General features: G+C 41.2%; 1 protein-coding gene across 9 annotated transcripts in view; it reads right to left on the bottom strand.

Moving 5' to 3' along the window:
- The window catches only part of UTRN (utrophin), a 943118-nt gene that overhangs the window by 256073 nt on the left and 667579 nt on the right, over window positions 1-19466 (bottom strand). The window lies entirely within an intron of this gene.

Below are 19466 nucleotides of genomic sequence, written 5' to 3' on the forward strand. Positions count from 1 at the left end.
ATAATGTAGTAATCTACAGACCTTACAAGTCAGCCTCACTGAGTTGGACAAAATAGATCTGTCAATCAACAAACCAGAATTGCCAAGAACAGACTATGTGCTATTGACAATAGATGTAAAGCTGTATGAGAAGATTTTCTAGGTGCTATTAAATGGCTTGAAAATCACTAGCACATACGCATGCTTCTTTTAAGGATATCTGTACTGAAATAAATATAAAAGCTTCCTTTGCTGATCTACCTCTGAAACCATTTCTTAGGTTGTCTCCAACATGCTACATTGTATGATTTTCAGAGGAAGAGGAAAGTCAATGCTTTATACAATTTTTCTGGATCAGGGACTAAAAAAATGGAAGCAATCTGATTATCAGAACACTCCAGAAACCATCAAATTCAGGAATGAGAGGTCAGAAATAGCTGTGTACATATTTTCTCAGTACAGGATTATATTAAATGACCAGTAAGACTAATACCTTTATTCTACATAAATAACTGACAAATATAAAGATCTCTGAAAGAGTTTCTGAACCTTAACAGATTTCTTCTTGTGGCCCCCATCAGCTCTACACCCCATCAGATTTCTTCTTGTGGTCCCCATCAGTGCTACCTGGTGAGGCTACTGCTCTTGATTTTAGGTACATGGGGTAATACTTCCAATGGGGAGGGGGAGACAGAATGTTAGGCTTATCTTGGTTAAAATTCAAGCTATCCTTAGAGGTGAGATATGCACTCTGTTGCCGTGTGTTAATGCGCATGATATATCATCCATTAGTTTGCATTCTGTTAAGGAAACCCATTTACTATGGGCTACCAATGCACTAAAACGGATGAAAAAAGCACATGTCCATATTTTTCCAATGCAGAACACTATAATGAATGGTATGTGCAATGTGATGCACTGCCTTGCATTGAGCTGTACTGTACAATACGTTGGGGCGTCATTCACAATAAATTGTACCGCAATGCACCACGCAAAGAGCAAGTGCATTGCAGTAATGTTTCAATTTTTATATGCACTGTCACAAAGCACAAGTATGAATAAGGTCTTAAAGCTAAATATATAAAGGTGGATACTGCTAAGTGTTAACTATGATTGAGAGATATATGATGCTGTAATTCATTTTGGGTATAGTTTATACTTACATCATTGACATTTAAAGTGATATTAAAGGCATTTTATTTTAATAACAAACATGCCATACTTACCTGCCCTGTGCAGTTGTTTTGCACAGAGTATCCCCAATCCTCTTTTTGGGCCCCCTGATGGTGCTCCTGGCCTCTCCCTCCTGCCAGGTGCCCCCAGATCAAGCAGCTTGCTATGAGGACACCCAAGAAAGCTCACTCCCGAGCTGCTGCTCTGCGTGTCCTTTGACACACAGAGCTGTGGCTTGGCTCCACCCCCTCTCTCCTCATTGGCTCATGTGCTATGATTGACAGCAGTGGGAGCCAATGGCTTCTGCTGCTGTCTCAGCTAATGAGGGAGGAGAGTCCCGGGAGAGTCGAAGGCTCTTGTGCACATCACTGGAATACGATGGGGCTCAGCTAAGTATTAGGGGGGCTGCTGCACAAATAGAATGCACAAAGGTAAAAAACCTTGAGCCTTTACAGCCACTTTAAGTAGATCTAGGATGTTAACAATGTGCTCAGTGTGACTGTAGTGTGTATTATTATTTCATACTGTGTTGTACATTCCCTATTCTGCGCCGCCTCATTTTGTACACTGTACTGCACATACTCACTGAACAAATTAGCTTAGCTCTACCTCTTGGCTATTATTGTCTTTCAGCAGGTGCCGGTCTCACAGCTGGGCTCCTGTCAGTCATATCTACTTCGTGTGCGAAAAAGTCAACGTTGGTGTCCACAAATAATCCACAGAGCTTATTAATTAAAGATCAAGTGGTCCGGTTTACAATAGAAATGCGCTGAATGTGAAACTGAACAAGAAGGATGACAGAGAATGCAAGCCATTCTAAAGGAAGCAGTGGCTGCAAGATAGACACACACAACATGTATTTCATGCTACACAATGAAGTGCAGTCTCCTTCTGATGCTCTGAAGCTGGTTGGGGACAGATGAACAATGCTCTGGTGAAAAAGCCAAAACCAACTTGAGAAGGAAGAAGTCTCTAGGCTTCAGCACCATCTTGTCCTTATGTAAGATCAACAATGTTTCAGCAGGGGAAGGTGTGGAGGCACATTTATAGCATCTGCAGTCAAATTCAGCAATTAAGGTTGTTATCTGGCCCATAAACTCCTGTATAACTGGTGAAATCTTCCCAAGACAGAACCAAGGAGAGACTATGCCTGACATAGCTATGGTAGACTCAGAAACTCGAACCGGTGCACAGTAGGCAGCACTGGAGCTACTAGTGGATCATGAGCAGGAATGACCCATTACAGCAGGACTGCTCCCTATGTTTCTGGGATATGACATGTTGTGTTGCAAGGCCTGAAGGTCACCTTTTAGGCTAGTCCCATGATTGTCCAGTTCAGCAGGGTACAGGTGTGGCCTCCAAAGCTATTGCTGAGGATGAACTAATTCAGATACCTGTGCATAGAGGCTAGCTCAGGTAGCTTATAGGAGAATCTTTATTGAAGAAAAAAAAAATAATCTTGAAGGAGAAAACAGGTAAGCTTTTCTCAAAAGAGAAATATGTCCATTCTACAAGGACATGGAAGCATGCTGAAAGGGGGGAGGGATTGATCTGTTTTTGTTTGCAAGTATCCAAACACTCTTGTAGGCAGCATTATAACTCATTTGTCTCTAAATCATTGACCATTTGGGAACTCAGGACTGCCCAAGGGCCCAGGGTCAGTACGGGGCCCCATGAGATGCCCCTGGTACCTTTTCATAGGCTTTTTTGAGTGTGGGCAAGGACACGGGGCCCCATGATCCCCTTTTGCCCGGAGGCCCCATGAGTTGTCAGTCCACCCCTGGCGGCAAGCCATCAATGTAAAATCTATGTATCCTTTTGAGTATGCCTAACTAAGATCCTAACATTAACAGGCAGGTAAAACCACTCATACCATACTGGAGTAGGCTGCAAAGAGGAAGTGACAGGGTGCAATAAGTCTACAGAATTTTTCAGCAAGTATAAATCTGTCACAGAATATACTACTTGCATGGACTAGGGGATCATCACAATAACTTTGCTCTCAGGTTAATTAGATTACAAAAGCAAAAGCATTGCTATGGTGGTGGAAGGTTTGAACTTGCAAATGTATGCAGTTATACGTATATCATAACTTTTATTAGCTAAGTGTCAGATAAAATTCATGTGTTTTTCTCCATCTTTAAGATAATGGTAATTCTATAGGTTATCCAAATACTCAACTACAACAGCAGCCCACAGAATAACAGCAACCTTGACACATTGGTCAGTGATCTGTCAGTTTGCTATCAGGCTGAGAGAAAGGTAATGTATGTAATTGAATGTCAGAAAAAGGCTGATAATGTTATTTTTGAAGCTCAGACAACAAAAGGCAGCCTTTACAGAGAAAGTTAAAAAATCTGGATTTTCACCATCATTACCTAGTTAAACATCTGGCAATTATAAATAATGACCTGACATTACAGATGCATTGCAGGTTCTGGCAAAACACTAATATGGATAAACCAAAATGGTAATTTTTTGATTTCAACTAAATAATTTTAGTGCAGCTGCCCATGACTATGTTGCAGCTCAAATGAAAATTCTTATTTTAAAAGAGAACTCCAACCAGAAAGCTATCTTTAAAATTGAAATGCAGGAGATTTGAATGAATTCATGCAATTCAAGCTTTCTATGCCATCGTCCCACCCTCAGCCTCTATTGCTGACACATATTGGCCCACTCTCACTTTTTTGCTTGTTTGCAGAACAGTTACTGTATACAAAGTATAAAGCTTAGGCTGGCCATACACCATACAATTTTCTGTACAATTTGTGCCCAATTTCCTTTAGATTTACCTTCAACTATGTAGTGCAAGAGCCTGCCTAATTGGATACAATTGAAAGTCTTGTTAGTTTTTACCTTTTATTATATGGGTTTTGGTAAATCTAAACCAAAAATCTCAGGAAAATTGTATAATGTATGGTCAGCCTTAGGAATACATGTTATAGCTTTTGAATAATGCACTCATCAATAACTTCAAATCATATTATCATTGCAAATGGTTATTTTCTGATTAACCCATAGAAATTAGATACCGCTTGATTAGTATCTACAAATTTAACAAGTATAGACAAGGTGTCCGCTGGGTACCAATTACCACCCTGGATACCTTCAGGGTCCCACAATAACCTTGATAAGTTATCAGCCTTGTTGGAACTTTTTTAAAAATATGAATATTCTTCATTACCAGAACATAAATAAGCATGATGCAGCAGGTAGGCAATATGGTCTTCTGGTAACGAGAACATCCAACCATCAACCATAGGGGCTAAAAATGCAACAAATACAATTTGGTCATAAGCGTAAATATGTGTTATTTGTGTCTGCTTTCTGTTATTGAAAAAAAAAATGTTTCCAAAATGTAATATGTATGTAAGGTTTTTTTTCTTTTTTTGGCTGTAAAGGTTCAAGGTTTTTTTCACCTAATGCATTCTATGCATGAAGGAAAAAACCTTCTGTGTGCAGCTGCCCCCTAATACTTATCTGAGCCCCATCACAATCCAGCACATGAGAGCTTCAGCTCCATGTACACAAGAGACTCGGTTCTCTGGGAACTCTCCCTCCTCAATGGCTGAGATAGCAGTCAATCACAGCCAGTGAGTCAGAGGGAGAGGGGGCAGGGCTGAGCCACAGCTCTGTGTGTGAATAGACACACAGATCAGCAGCTCAAAAGTGAGTCGGCTTGGGTGCTCCCATAGCAAGTTGCATGCTGTGGGGACACTCTGAAGGAGTGAATGGGCAGGGGGTGCTTGTGGGTGACCCGAGAAGAGGAGAATCAGGGCTGCTCTGTGTAAAACCACTGCACGGAGCCATTAATATGATATGTTTGATATTTATTTATTGCTTTAAATATCTCTTTAAGTTTTGATTGGAGTGGGAAAGGGTTGCACCCTCTTCCGTGTTTCACTGCAGTCTGTCATTTATTCCTCTATTTGTCCTGGTGACCATAGTTACAAAGACAATAAGTGTGGTAAAATCATGCACTTTAGAAGTGTCATGAGAGCAAGAGCTTAGGGAATTCCCAATGAGAACAAATGTTCTGATGACCGCTCTCTAAGATAGGAATTTCCCCTTATTTTGCCATGTTCTGTTGCATCTGCAAGAGGGCAAAAGTAATATTCCCAGCAAGACAAGGATAACAAAAATAACCTGATAGGGGTTTCAATGCACCTCTATGCTATACAAAGAAAAAATACAAAGCAAGCAATATCCTGCCTCTGTAAGTTTCCAAATCAACTAGCCATTACATACAACAACTCTATCCAGCACCACATATTCCACAATGGAAATTAGAGGCATACACAGTAGTAGAGAAAACAGTTGCAAATTACAGTTTTCAAGATGCAGGTTTTACTGCAGCACACAAAAAAGAAAACATCAAGTGCACATAATCTGCCTTTACAGGGAATTTGTATTCTGATTTCAGCTCTCCTTTAAAGTCTATAGTCAGTTTTTCAGACCTGATGTAAAATGATCCTCAAAACTGAAATGAGTATCTAAAACACAAACATATAAGCCAGTCATAAAATCAAGACAGTAAACTCATTGCATTATGAAGGTTATTTATGTTTTTTTTTCTGTAGAAGGTGAGTTATTAAATGCCAAACAGCTACAATAAACATACATCAGTAAGGATCATTAGCAAAGTCTAATGGCTGGAACTTGTTCATTTACTACAAAGCTGTAAAGAAGATGATCCAATTTCAAACCTGAATGGCATTGAAAATAATAACAGTCAGAACGTTCATATATATCTTACAAAGGCTGATAATTTTCGGCAGTTGTAAAACTAATCCTCATTGGTGACTATAAAAATAATTAACAGTATTATTTTTTAAGAATGTAATATGGATAAACTAGGTATTCAGATACTTAAAGTGGCACTAAACAATATCCTTATTATTACAAAATAATTCATACACATCCACCACTTAATGGCCCTGTAATCTTTCCTTCATAAACATGTTTCTTACTGTGTATGACTCCCTGTAATGTCCTCCTCAAGCCACCAAACCTCTTCTTATCACCCTTACTTCTGTTTGTTCGGCATGAGCAGGACACATTAACTGTGGTCATGTGCACTGCTCTAGGCACACTACAAATCCTATAGTCCATCTCAGGATCAAGCAGGAGAGGGTAGCTATGTTTATACATATGGTGGGACCATGGAGAATGAACATAGCCATCCTCTAACAGGAAATCAGATCACAGATCACTTGACTATTTTTTTTATACCAGAGTTTATTTATTTATTACAGGTACTTATAGTATAGTATTGGGACACCACTCCAAATAATTGGATTCAGGTGTCTTAAGCACCTTCATGGCCACAGGTGTATAAACTCAAGTACCTAGGCATGCAGACTGCTTCTACAAACATTTGTGAAAGAATGGGTCATTCTCAGGAGCTCAGTGAATTCAATGCAAAAAGTCCATCCATGAAATTTCCTTGTTACTAAGCATTCCATGGTCAATTGTTAGTGGTGTTATGACAAAGTGGAAGCAACTGGGAACAACAGCAACTCATTCACAAAGTGGTAGGCAAAGCAAAATGACAGAGTGGGGTCAGCACATGCTGAAGCAGAAGTCTCCAACTGTCTACAAGAGTCAATAGCTAAAGACCTCCAAACTTCGTATGACCTTCAGATTAGCACAACAACAGTGCATTGAGAGTTTTGGGTGGAGGAACTTGACTGGCCTGCACACAGTCCTGACCTCAATCCAAAAGAACACCTTTGGGATGAGTTAGAGCAGAGACTGTGAGCCAGGCCTTCTCATCTGACATCAAGGTCTGACCTCACAAATGCGCTTCTGGAAAAATGGTCAAACGTACCCATAGACACACTTCTAAACCCTGTGGTCAGCCTTCCCAGAAGTGTTGAAGCTGTTATAGCTGCAAAGGGTGGGCCAACTCAATATTGAACCCTATGGACTAAGAGTGGGATGCTATTAAAGTTCAGGTGCGTGTAAGGGCAGGAGTCCTAATACTTTTGGCAATATAGGATATTTTTTCTCCCCTTCAATACATTGTGATAACTCCAAACGGCAGCCTGCATTTTACAGCTCACTCATAAAATGCAGGTTGCGTTTTGGAGCCTGTGATTTGTTAGGGATTTCTCTCTGCTATAAATCCAGGTCTGCTGTGTGTAGTTCATAAGTGAAATCTAGTACATTCCTGCCTGTTTCCTGTCCTTATACAAATCCGGAAAGCATTTGATACAGTCTCATGGCCATACCTGCACTACATTCTGCGCCGTTGGGGCTTTGGCCCACACTTTTTAACCTGAATCTTTTAACTATATCGAGAGCCCTCGGCCAGAATTAGATAAGTAGGACACAGGTCAGCTCAATTTCCAATCTCCCATGGCACAAGACAAGGCTGCTCTCTGCCCCTCTTACTCTTTGCCCTGGCCATAGAACCTTTATCCCTTCTAATTAGAGCTAATCCAGATGTCCAGGGACTCGAGATAGGTGGCACTCACCACAAATTATGCCTCTTTGCAGATGACGTCTTACTTTTTCTCACATCTCCCTTGAATTCCTCTCCTTCCCTACTCCAGTTTCTCGAGAGGTTCAGCTCGCTCTCTGGCCTTATAATAAATCCCCACAAATCAATGGCACTTAATATCTCCCTCCCCCCTAAAGAGTTGGCTCACCTGAAACAGATCCTCACATTTCCCTGGTCACAACACCATATCCCTTTCTTGGGAATCAAATTGACCCCCAACTTATCAGATCTTTATGCAGCTAACTACACTCCGATGCTGACCCACCTCACTGCTCTTATGACCAAATGGTCCTCCCTACCACTCTCATGGCTAGTCAGAATTGCAGTTATAAAGATGTCAATCCTTCCAAAAATGTTATACCTATTCAGAGTTCTCCAAATCCCAGTACCCTCTCACTACCTTCGCATACTACAACGTCGCATTTCCTCCTACGTTTTGGGCACTGTCCGCCCTCGCATACCCTGCTCCACCCTATATCGCTCCAAGCTCAATGGCGGTCTTGGCCTCCACGATATCAGCAAGTATTACCAAGCAGCACACTTTGCACAGTTGCCAAAATACCATGCGACCTTCAAAATTCCTCAGTGGGTTGTCCTTGAATCGATAGAGTTTGATCCCCTTTCCACTGCTAACTTACTTTGGCTAAGGCCAATAGACCGCCGCTCAATAACTAATCCCATCACCTCCCACTTCCTATCACTGTGGGACAAACTGAAAATTCGCTATCTCCTCCAATCATCACATAACCCCTTGGTCTCATATCTTCGAAACCCAGCCTTTCCCCCGGCTTGGCTAACGCCACTCTCATTCAAAGTATGGACCTCTGCTAACCTGCTCCGTACACATAATTTCCTACAGAGGAAAAAGTTTAAATCCTTAGCCTCATTACGAGAAACATATAGCCTCCCAGCTTCCGAAATAGTTAGATATTTACAACTACAGCACTTCTATGCCCCCTAGGCAACAATAACTAATCAACCTAACACCATGTCTCCCTTTGAATGGGCCTGCTACAAAGATCCTCACAGACGTGGCCTCATTTCATGTCTACACTCCCTTCTCACAACTTCAGCTTCCACATCCCCCCTTTCATATACCTGCAGATGGGAAACAGACCTAGATAGGAAACTAGACCCATCTGATTGTGACCACCTTTGGGCCAACATGAAATCATCTTAGCAGAACATTATAGCCTTAGAAACCAACTATAAAGTCATAACTCGTTGGTATTTGGTCCCAACGAGAATCGCAAAATACACCCCCAATTACTCTCCAAATTGCTGTACAGACCCAGGAACATATTACCACATATGGTGGGACTGCCCAGTAGCTCAAACCTTCTGGGCTGATATTTTCAGCATGCTATCCAAACTTAACGCAACCACACTCCAACCCAATGCGACAACAGCTTTACTCAACCTACGCCCTCCAGACATAACCAATTCGCAATTCAAACTCCTCCTGCACGTCACTATGGCAGCCAAGCAGGTCATTGCAAAATCCTGGAAATCCCCCTCTCTAAACATTGCTGCTGTTGAAACCAGAATAACACAAGCCATGATACATGCAAAAGTGGAAGCCACAATCCTAGATACAATCCCTAAATTCTTGAAGGTTTGGAACCCCTGGGCTGAGTGTTTCCTCCTGTCAAATTTTGACGAATCACTTCTTCTCCCTTGATATGTAAACCATATACTTTAGGCACTATTCCTGATCCACCTCATACAATATGCAGGTATTACCACACCCTTCCCTACCGTTCGTGGAGTCATTACTCTTGCTCTTCATTCCCCCCACCCCCCTCTTCCTCCCCCTTTCAACCTTCCTCTGATTTTCCTTAACTTTTCACGTTGCTCCAGAGAGTCATTACCCCTACTGGTCAAATTTAACGATATTACATCATCTTTCCCTAACAACCTTTGCTCATTTGATACCACTAGAAATGCTGCATTGTTTCCTTGATTCTCTCTCTCCCCCTCATCATAAAGACACTGACACTGTGACTTGTATTCCCCATGTTCTGTTGTCAGTATAATGTCTATGTCTAATGTATACTGGTAATTTCTCCCTACCCTTGTTACATTGGTACATTGTTAATAAAATGTTTGAACAAGAAATCTAGTGTGTAGGACTGTAACAATTTTAATAATTTTTTTTAATGAAAAGAACTGTATAGCTAACTACCACTGTGTGCCTAAACCTACCTAATGCTTTCCTCTGATTCATCGATTTACATACGTCCACAACAAAACCATTGAGCACTGTTTTCTTTAATGTCTATGGTTAGGCTATAGATAAGAGGTTTTTCTTTTTGTTAAATAAAGAAAAACAAGTCAAGGGCACAAGATGGTTGGGTTCGCTATTGTTCAATGCTCAACCCTTTCGCTGTCAGAGCCATTTTTGCATTTCTTGCACAAATGTTTAAAAAATATTTTTTAGGCCTGAAGATTAGTTAAAACTGCTAAACATGGTAACATTTTCTGACAGTAAAGACCGTGGAGAATAAAATACTGGTAGTTAAAATTTTTTGAAATTTGCGTAACAGTTGTCAAGCGTAAAATGTCAGTAAAAAATACATTTAAATTAATTTTATGTCACGAAAATGCAATATCAACCAATTCAGAATCACTGAGTTGGAAAAAGGATCACATCCTTGTGCCCGTATTTTGTTGAACCACCGTTTGCTTTAATTACAGCCTTTAGGCTGTTGGGATATGTCTCTACTGACTTTGCACATCTAGACTTTGCAATATTTGCCTACTCTTCTTTGCAGAACTGCCAAAGTTCAGTTAAAATTGCTGGTGACCGTTTGTGGACTGCAGTCTTTAAGTCATTCCACAGATTTTCAATGGGGTTTACGTCTAGGCCATGGAAGGACATTCACCTTTTTCTCCTTCAACCACAGTGTGGTAATTTTTGCTGTGTGTTTCAGGTCATTGTCATGTTTGAAGGTAAACCTTCTTCCCATCCAAAACTTTCTGGAACAGAGCAACAGATTTTATTAAAAAAAAAAAAAAAAAATATATATATATATATATATATATATATATATATAATGAGTTTATTTTTTAATTAAAAAAAGATATTATAGTTACCTGCTCTGTGCAATGGTATTGCACAGAGTGCTCCCTTATCTCCTCTTCTGGAATCCCTCACCGGCGCTCTCCCCTACGTCTTCCTTCAAGTGCCCCCTCAGCAAACCAGCTACTGTGGTGGCACTAGTGTGGGTGTGCTCCTAAGCTGGGCTGTGTGTGTCCATAAAAGGAGATAAAGCCCAACAGGATATTAGCAAGCCCCCTCCAGCAGCTGGTATGAAAAAAAAACATACCAATACCCATTTTACCTACCTGAAGCCACAGTCACACCACCTGCCTGCCTGGGTGTCTGCCTGCCTGGGTGTCTGCCTGCGTTTCTGTTCACTATTTTCTGAGTTTAGATTTATAAGCCTGACAGAAATAAAAACTCTTTCCCAGTCTATCTAAAACTATATAAACACATTTTCAGCCATAAGCTTTGTTATAATGAAACACCAAAACCTACTACAGTTGCAAGAAAAAGTATGTGAACCCCTTGGGATTACGTGGAGTTTTGCATGAATTGGGCATAAAATGTGCTCTGAATGTCATCTAAGTCACAACAATAGAAGAGCACAGTCTGCTGAACATAATACTACACAAACATTAGATGTTGCCATGGTTTAATTGCACATAACATGTAAACATTCACAGTGCAGGGAGGAAAAAGTATGTGAGGCCCTAGCTTAATGACTTCTCCCAGAGCTAATTGGAGCCAGGAGTGAGCCAACCTTGACTCCAATCAGTGTGATGATATTGGATGTGTTGCTGACAGCTGTTCTGCCCTTAAAAAACACACACCTGTTTTGGGTTTACTGGTTTCAAGAAGCACTGTCTGATGTGAACCATGCCTCGCAGAAAAGAGCTCTCAGAAGACCTACCATCAAGAATTGTTGACTTGCATGAAGCTGGAAAGGGTTACAAAAGTATCTCCAAAAGCCTTGATGTTCATGTGTCCACGGTAAGACAGACTGTCTACAAATGGAGAAAGTTTAGCACTGTTGCTACACTTCCTAAGCAGGGACGTCCTGTAAAAATGACTGCAAGAGCACAGCGCAGAATGCTGCATGAGGTAAAGAAGAATCCCAGAGTGTCAGCTAAAGACCTACAAAAATCTCTGGCACATGCTAACATTTTCGTTGACACATCTACAATAAGGAAAACATTAAACAAGAATGGAGTACATGGGAGGACACCACGGAGGAAGCCATTGCTGTCCAAAAAGAATATTGCAGCACGTTTGAAGTTTGCAAAAGAGCACCTGGATGTTCCACAGCACTACTGGCAAAATATACTGTGGACAGATGAAACCAAGATTGAGTTGTTTGGGAAGAACACACAACACTATGTGTGGAGAAACAAAGGCACAGCACACCAACATCAAAACCTCATCCCCACTGTAAAACGTGGCGGAGGGAGCATCATGATTTGGGGCTGCTTTGCTGCCTCAGGGCCTGGACGGATTGTTGTCATTGATGGGAAAATGAATTCCAGAGTTTATCAAGACATTTTGCAGGGAAACGTACGACCATCTGTCCGCCAACTGAAGCTCTGCAGAGGATGGGTGATGCAAAAGGACAATGACCCAAAGCATACAAGTAATTCAACAAAACAATGGCTGCAACAGCACAGAATACGCCTTTTGGAGTGGCCCAGTCAGAGTCCTGACCTAAACCCGATTGAAATGCTGTGGCATGACCTTAATAGAGCGATTCACACCAGACATCCCAAGAATATTGCTACACTGAAACAGTTTTGTGAAGAGGAGTGGTCCAAAATTACTCCAGATCGTTGTGCAGGTCTGATCTGCAACTACAGGAAACGTTTGGTTGAGGTTATTGCTGCCAAAAGAGGGTCAACCAGTTATTAAGTCCAAAGGTTCACATACTTTTTCCTCCCTGCACTGTGAATGTTTACATGTTATGTGCAATTAAACCATGGCAACATCTAATGTTTGTGTAGTATTATGTTCAGCAGACTGTGTTCTTCTATTGTTGTGACTTAGATGACGTTCAGAGCACATTTTATGCCCAATTCATGCAAAACTCCACGTAATCCCAAGGGGTTCACATACTTTTTCTTGCAGCTGTATGTATACAATCAAAAATATAAAGATAGCCAAATGTCGGTTAGCTATTTTTAGTATATGTCTTGTCGAAGTGAGGGCTGGGTTAGCTATTTTTACATTTATTTTCATTTAAATTATACAGCCTAGATGAATCTCAAGCTTTTTAAATAATACCAGGAAAATAGTTTCAGCCTCTAAGGAAGCGCACAAATGAATGTTCCTATTACAATCACATTAACACCTATTTGGATGCATGCCACATAACATACCAGTGTACAGGAACACAAAGAAGAAATCCATGTAAGTAATAGGCAATGCATATACCTAAGACATGTTTCTTACATACATCAAAAAAGACATAATACAGTTATTATTTTTTTAAATAATATTTACTGCAATCAGCCCCTTACCACCCAGTAACCTATATGTGTAATGGCAAAAACATGGGCTTTAACATGCAGACACTGCATACATGCGTCACTAGGTGGACAATATTTACATTCCTGGAGCAACGTGCTCCCAGCACAAAGACCAAAGTGCCAAAACCAGCTTTCGGCCCACAAAAACACCGGCAGCTAGCGGGACCAGTTTCCGATCATGTGACCACTGTCTCAGCCAATCACAGTGGTCACATGATCACCAACCCTTCATGCCCCCCCTTTAGGTGTTAAGGGGGGCACCTGGGTGGGCGAGAAGGGGTTGCAGAGTTTAAGATTACTAATTGTATTCTAGGTTCTTAAAGCTGAACTTCAGACACCCAATAAAATTAAATTGCCTAAATGGTGCCTGTACTGAATATGAACTCATTATAGTTAAAAAAAATAGTTAAAATGTGCTATCAAGATTATTTTATACATTCATTGCCTTTAAAATAGCAGTTCAGCAGTGAACAAGTGTACAGACTGTAGCCACACTGCCATTAACTGCTGACTATTTAATTGCTTTGCACTACAACTTCCAACTGTGTCAGTAGTATGTTGAATTACATGGTGGACTTGAAAAATGTTGGTGATAAAGGCCAGGAATAATATCAATATACTCTGCCTTTGTTAGCATTGGTGAGTTACTTACACATAGACAGAAGATTGCTGGGGGCTGGGACTATTTCTCATGTAAGTACCATGATCTATTTCATGCAAGCTGGGTAACTATCATTGCAGGCAACATCTTATAGGTGAGAGCGAAGTGCATCTTTAAATAAATAATTACTTGAATGCGATGTTGCCTGGCATTGGTCAAAGGTGGACCAGAATAGTGCGTTTGCAATGTTGTACTGGTTCCCATAATGACTACTTCGAATGTGCTCTGCGCAGTTCTACATTCTTTTTTAAGCTAAAAAATTATACAGAAAAAAGTTAGAATATATTATCTAAGCTACAAAATACTGCAGGCTTGGCTATGTGTAGGTGAGAAATCTATTTTAAAATAATGTTTTGTTTTAAACTTTATCTGTAATACTTCTATGACTCACCACTGCTGCCTACAGCAGAGATGCTACTGCCGTTAGCTTTTGAACTCACGGAATGAAGTATACTTTCATACATGGCTATAAATATACCTATAAGACAAGGCAAGCATATGGCAATCACAAAATACCACCTTCCCTGTTCAAATATTTATAAACTATAACTGAAATGAGATCAGTACTTCGGGCATTATTGGTTTCATACGCTACATCTGGATTGTTAGACATTCTCAGGATATAATTACACTTCCTGTATGGAAGTATGGATGAGTAAATCTGCCCAGGTTCAAATTGTGGGGGGTTTGTCGAATACTGTCTGAAATTCTTAAAATTATCAACAAAGTATACGAGGGAAACTCTTGCTGTTAAATTCTGGCCATTTGCAAGGCTATTAGCCTTGAAGCTGTTGTCAGAAAAGGGCATGCGAAGATGGGGACTGGCATGAGGGACATTTAACAATCAAAAATAATGCTTACTGTACAGTGGGGAAATGGTCCTTATGAAGTAGCTTTGCTGGATGCATGGAAAAAACGCAACCCAGGAGATGCCTTTAGGCCAGGCATGTCCAAAGTCCGGCCAGCGGGCCATTTACGGCCCGGGGGTCAGTTTAATACGGCCCTCCAACAGCCCTCCCTGCTCTGTGTAATGTGGCCCTCCCTTCTATGGCAGACAGTCTTCTGCTTGAGAGCAGAGGGCAGTGCGCATGCCTGACTGCGGCGCGTTCTCCCTGATCTGTGTAAATGCGCCTGTCGCACGGCCCTCCCTTCTGTGGCAGACAGTCTTCTGCTTGAGAGCAGTGCGCGTGCGTGACTGCGCCGCGCTGGGAGAGACAGAGGGCGGTGACGTCAGGGCCGGGCTTCCAGCGTGAAGTGTGTTTCTCTTCCCCTCTCGGCTGCCGAGCAGAAACTTCAGCTCCAGCTACCTTTTTCACTCTTCACATTAGTGCAGGTAAGTTTTTTTAAAATTTATTTTCAATACATTGTGAAAACTCAGCTGTCAGTTGATCTTAATGTTATGAAATGAAAAGTATGTCGTTTGCAATTAACTTGGCATAAAATAATTTATTTGCATTTAATTGTAATGGTTCAAAGAATGTTCGGAAAAATGTTCGGCCCTCCACCATGTTCACGTCATCCAATCTGGCCCTCTTTGGAAAAAGTTTGGACACCCCTGCTTTAGGCTGTATATGGCATTGCTGATTTCCATAGTGTCAGCAACACTATATACTGGCATCTCATATTTTGGATGTGATTTTTTTTCCATTATTATAATTAACGTGGCTTAAACAGAGCAACAGTACCCAATGTAATTTTTTTTATCTTAAATTAAAACAATCTTTAGTAGGCTGTTAAAAAATAGTATTGAACTTTAACTGAATTGACCAGCGGTAAAACAATTTAAAGTGGTATTAAACCCAAAACCAACCCAAAAACAAAAAATGTGATATATCGCAGCTTACTTAACCTTAGACATGGTGACTACATTCGTTTTTATGCTTTTTTTCCTTCTGTTTTCTCCTGGTGATCTGGCCAGTAACACATCTCCTATATTAGAGTGCCTCCACTCTGGATGAAGGAGCAAAAGACAGCACCAATGTCAATCTAGGGGGGAGGACTGTGTTAGATGTACTAGTAAATTTAAACACACTAACAAATTGAAGCTAAACTCCAGCTAATTCTTCCTATGCAGTTACAGCAATAGTTATTTTCCTTTGGGGATAAAGATTTTACATAAATAAATAAAAGTTAACCACTGTCAGCAACCATGTCAGTGGTAAATGGTTTGTATCAACTCTCTATTGGCTCATTTACATGTACGATTGGGGGGTAATGTCTTGCGACTGAGCCATGTTTTTACTGCCCCTCAATCAGTTCCTCTTCTGCTACAGAGGCAGCAGTCAGTGGTGTACATATGTCCCAGCATGATGCTTTGCTTTATACCCCCATTGTGCTCAAGTGAATGGGGCAATGCTGCAATCACCCCACAACTGCACATGATATGGCATGGTTGTCTAGTATTCAGGCAGTAAAACGGGTGGTGAGGAGGTGATACAACACCTCCTCTTGGCTATCATATGTTCTAGAGAAACAGCAACTCTAACAGCTACAGCTGCAGGATAGTTTGCTCTGGTAAAAAAACAAACAAAAAAACGTCTGTCAGGGAATGATCTTCTGGTAGATGTACAAGAGTGGAGTGAGACTGGGAGGGACTTGAGACCCTATGCTGCTGGTGATTTGTGGTATATTGTGTTTTTTGTGCTTAAATGGCTGTGCAAGGACCTCAATATTCGGGTCATCAAATAAAGTGGCCATTAGATCCCCAATACAAGGGTAAAATGGGCAAAATATTGCAACTATCCTAGAGGAAGCCCAAAATGTGGCACGTTGAGGATATGCTGATGGATGTTTTTCCTCTGTTGTACAGTGCCTCAACACTGCTTTTTCAGGTTTTTTTAAACTAGGTGGTGATCCTTGCTAATGTCACCTCTTTCTCCTCCTATGTGACTTTAGAAAGAGTGCCCTTAAATCAAACATAATGTTGAAAATAGCCCCCCATCCTCCAGTTCCTGGCATGTACTGCCCCACTGTAGCATACTCATAGACCAATTTCAATTCCTCCTTAGTCCTCACTGGCCTTTTCCAGTGAGTCTTTCTCCGGGGACAGGGAGGTCTATGGCTTAGGTCTTTACACTTAGGTCCCTTGCACATGGGTCATCCAGCTGCAGTCTTTCCCTTCCAGCCTTTTAGTGCGCCCAGGAGGGGGAAGTGCAGCATTCAGTCCAGCCACAGGCAGCCTGTCAAAGTCTATGGCAGGTTGTGGCTGAATGGGGCTGAACGCTGTACCAAGTGGAGTGTGTTCAGAAATGAGGGCCCACAATGATGGACTTTTCCTGCAGAACAGCTCCCAGGTTGCAACCCGCTGGAACACTTAGACTGATGTCTCTTCTTGGCACTTAAAAAATAGTGCTGCCTCTGCTTAATTTCACAAGTGTATTTCATATACTACTCTGTAATCTTTATTGAAAACACAGTTTGAAGTATTCTACCTTCGATATGTTAAACTACCACCTTGCTGCTGATTAATTGGGACCATATGCTTTCATTTTTATTATAACTAAACACCTACCTCGTGTCTAAGACTTTTTTCCTCTTCAGTCTACTGCCTGCTTCTGTTCAAAGTCTCAGTGAGATGATACACTTGAATTTCTAGTGAAGAAAAATATCTGCCTTGTTTGTTATTTACATTTTAGCCTGTTCTATCTTGGCCACATTTAGGTTAGGTTCACATCTAAGTGTTCACATCTCTGCGTTTTCAAACGGTGCAATTCTGGAAAGGGTCAGGGACTTCTGTAAACGTAAAACGGTGCATTTTGTTTTAATAGACTTCAATGGAGATGCTGCAGAAACACATGTAGTGCATTTTTGACACATGTAGTGCATTTTTGACACATGTATCACGGTTTTGATGCATTTTGCATTTTTAATCTGCCCAGCAACAAGTTGGCCAAAAAAAACATAAAAATGCACAACATAAAAAAAGCGTGTGAAAAAACGCAAAACACACTGCAAAAAGCACTTCAGAAACACATCAAACGCAAACTACATCGGTGTGAACCTTGTCTTAAGCACTACTGCTCAATTTACACCAAATCATGTCTAAGTTCTATAGCTCTGATATTATTGAACAATCAGGTACATAAGGATGCAGCAGAGAGCTGTGGTTCACCTAGGGTGAGGGCGTGTGGTAATTTGGGTGAACAGTGTTTTTACTTTCATTTTATTTAAAGATGCTGTAAAAAAAGGGCGTTCTTAAACAGACTGTCAAAAACAACTGCCAAATTTTAAAAAGGGGGGAAATACCCAAAACTGATAAAAAAAAAGTAGCTAAGATGTTGACAATTGAAGAGGTAATTTCCAATCAGTTGTTGCAGACACATAACACTCCTTTAAAGGATTTTGGGTGTACAGGGCACATAGGAAAATGTATATGAACACATAGTTTGTCAAAGTAGAACAGCCCAACAACTAAAATATACCCTATATTGCCAAAAGTATCGGGACGCCTGCCTTTACACACACATGAACTTTAATGGTATCCCAGTCTTAGTCCGTAGGGTTTAGTATTGAGTTGGCCCATCCTTTGCAGCTATAAAAGCTCTGAGAAGGCTGTCCACAAGGATTAGGAGTGTGTTTATAGGAATGTTTGATCATTCTTCCAGAAGCGCATTTGTGAGGTCAGGCACTGATGTTGGAGAAGAAGGCCTGGCTTGAAGTCTCCGCTCTAATTCATCCCAAAGGTGTTCTACCGGGTTGAGTTCAGGACTCTGTGCAGGCCAGTCAAGTTCCTCCACCCCAAACTCGCTCATCCTTGTTTTTATGGACTTTGCTTTGTGCACTGGTGCGCAGTAATGTTGGAACAGGAAGGGGCCATCCATAAACTGTTCCAACAAAGTTGGGAGAATGAAATTGTCCAAAATGTCTTGGTATGCTGACGCCTTAAGATTTCGCTTCACTGGAACTAAGGAGCCAGCCCAACCCCTGAAAAAAAAACCCCCACAATAATCCCCCTTCCACCAAACTTTACACTTGCAACAATGTAGTCAGGCAAGTGCCGTTCTCCTGGCAACCGTCAAACCCAGACATGTCCATCGAATTGCCAGAGAAGCACAATATGTCACTCCAGAGAACACGTCTCCACTGCTCTAGAGGCCAGTGGCGGTGTGCTTTACACCACTGCATCTGACGCTTTGCATTACACTTTGTGATGTAAGGCTTATATGCAGCTGCTTGGCCATGGAAAGTCATTCCATGAAGCTCTCTACGCCCTGTTGTTGTGCTAATCTAAAGGCACATGAAGTTTGGAGGTCTTTAGCTATTGACTCTGCAGACAGTTGGCGACATCTGCGCACTATGCGCTTCAGCATGTGCTGACCCCACTCTGTCATTTTACATGGCTGAGTTGCTGTTGTTCCCAGTTGCTTCCACTTTGTTATAATAATACTAACAGTTGACTGTGGAATATTTAGCAGCAAGTAAATTTCAGGGATGGACTTATTGCACAGGTGGCAACCTATCACGGTACACTTGTGTTCCTGAGAGCAGCCCATTCTTTCACAAATGTTTGTAGAAGCAGTCTGCACGCCTAGGTGCTCAATTTTATACACCTGTGCCCATGGAGGTGATTTGAACACCTGAATC

This window comes from Staurois parvus, unplaced genomic scaffold (assembly GCF_062004578.1).
Source record: "Staurois parvus isolate SC_StPar_1 unplaced genomic scaffold, SC_StPar_1.0 ptg000780l, whole genome shotgun sequence".
Taxonomy (NCBI): domain Eukaryota; kingdom Metazoa; phylum Chordata; class Amphibia; order Anura; family Ranidae; genus Staurois; species Staurois parvus.